Genomic DNA, 2,343 nt, shown 5'->3' on the forward strand with positions numbered 1-2,343 from the left:
ATTAATTTCTCCATCAATCTGTCAGATTCTATAAAATATCCCATGGCCCAGCGGACCTTTAAAAAAAGTTTTTTTGTTGTTTTTCTGAACTCAGCACCAAGTAAAGTGAGCATTTCCACATACAAAGTAGAATAGAAACTATTTTATAGGGAACTATGAATTTCTATTACATCCATCTTGCTTTTTAAAAAATATAATATATTCAATATGTAACTTTCAAAATTACTTTAAAAAGCTTCATTCTAGATGCAAGAGGTGATTTATGTGTTGCCCATGTAGATGACACATGTCTAGGTCTGTCTAGATATAGATTGCAAGAAGGCATGAAAGCATATATCTCTAGAGTATCCTCTTCCCATTTTTCTTTTGTTTTCCCCAAAGAAAGGAATCTGGATTAGAATTATATCAGTCTGATATCCAACTAAATATTGTTAGTCTAAGGGAAATCATTTTCAGGTTCAAACTGAGCTTCTGATCACTATTCCCTAAAGGGGAACAACTGCCCCCAAGCATTTAAAGCTTGATTCCCTTCTCATCAAATGCTAGATACACAAAACATATATGGCAAAAGGGAAATAAACCTATTTATTTAAGTTAATAGTAAACAGAAATCAGAGAAGGTATACAGATGAGAATACACCAAATAACCCAAAAAAGGGTTGAGTTTCTTAGCTCACTAAGACAGAGACTCAGATATCACTCAAGGGAAAATTCCCCCAGATATCTAGAGATCTAAGCTAGGGATGATTGAGGTGCCAGTTCTCCATGTTGGCTTCTTTCCAGAGCCTTATTTCCCTTAAGGTACCTTAAGAGGAATCTGGAAATTAAAAGAATCTGGAATTAAGTGTCTCCCTTATAGCTGGAAGTTACAAAACCAGAATCTTTCTTTTCTCTCTTGGTTTCTCAACACCATTCTCCAGGTAGGTCTGATGCATTGTGTTCACTGAATCAATCTCTACCAATGCAGATAATTTTATGCAAATAATTTTGAACCTTGGGTTACATAGAAATACAAAATCTGTAGCAGCTCTATGGATGGCAAAGAGCACTGGCCCTGGAGACAGAAGGACCTGAGTTCAAATGTGGCCCCAGATGCTTAGTTAGTGGGTGATCTTGGGCAAGCCTCAACAAAATAAATAAATGAATAAATAAACAAATAAATACATCCAAAATCTGAGAATAGGAAAAGGATCTGAAGTCCCATCAACATCTGAACAGGCAACAATATGTTCTCCACATTTCTCAAGGAGTCAACCAGCCCGTACATGAAGACTGGAAGTGGGGAGGAGTTCTCTCTCTCAGCGAAGGTAATGAGTCATTAGTACAGTTCTAGTTGTAAGGATGTTTTTCCTTATGTCATTCTGAAATCTGCTTTTCAGTAATAATAGCTGATATTTACATGGAGCTTTAAGGCTTGCAAACTGTTTCCATACATTATCTCATTTAATCTCTTCAATCATTTACTCTTAGCTCCTCGGTTTTGGGCCAAGCAAAACAAATATAATTCCTCTCCCCATGACAGCCTTTCAAATAACTGATTATGACAGAAATAGCTCCCTCTAAATTTTCTCTTCTTCAGGCAAAATAACTTCAATTCCTTTCATCCATCCATACAGCCCATTCTTTCCAGTTCTTTCACCATTTTTGTCTTCCTCAGTGGACATGTGTAAGCTTGTCTGTGTCTTAGAGGCAAGGTAGACAGTAGTTTGCCTGAAAAAGATCTAAGTCTTAGTGACCACAAGCCTTTAAATGAGGTAACAATGTGATATGTAAATGAAAAAAAAAAAAGCCAGTGTGATCTGGGGATGCTTTCTTCCAGGAATAAGGGGGTGAACAAGGAGAGATCATTTATAGTCTAACCAGCCATTGGTTTCATTCAGGGCATCACAGTTTAGGAAAGACATTAAGGGGGAGATCTGAAGATAAACAGGAGAACATGAAGAGAACAACCAGGGTGGTGAAAGGCTTTGAGTTCCTGCCCTGTAAGGATCATTTGAAGGAACTAGGGATGTTTAGCCTGGAGAAGGGAAGACTTTGAGAAGAAAAAAATAATATATTCAAGTATTTGAAAGGCTGCCATCCTAAAGGGGGATTAGCCATACTTTGCTGGATTTCAAAGAGACATAATGGGTTTGATATTAGGGAAAAACAAATTTCTCAATAATTTGCACATGGATGGAAAGTGGAACTTTCCTTGTAACCAGGAACAGAGGCTAGATGATCACTTGTTGGGCATATATAGCATGAGAGGAATCTGGGGAGAAGGTTACCTGTAGACTAGAAAATCCCCAACTTCAAGGGGTAGTGGTTCCTAAAATGTCAAGTCTTATATTGAATACAAGT

This window comes from Sarcophilus harrisii, chromosome 2 (genome assembly GCF_902635505.1).
Source record: "Sarcophilus harrisii chromosome 2, mSarHar1.11, whole genome shotgun sequence".
Classification (NCBI taxonomy): Eukaryota; Metazoa; Chordata; class Mammalia; order Dasyuromorphia; family Dasyuridae; genus Sarcophilus; species Sarcophilus harrisii.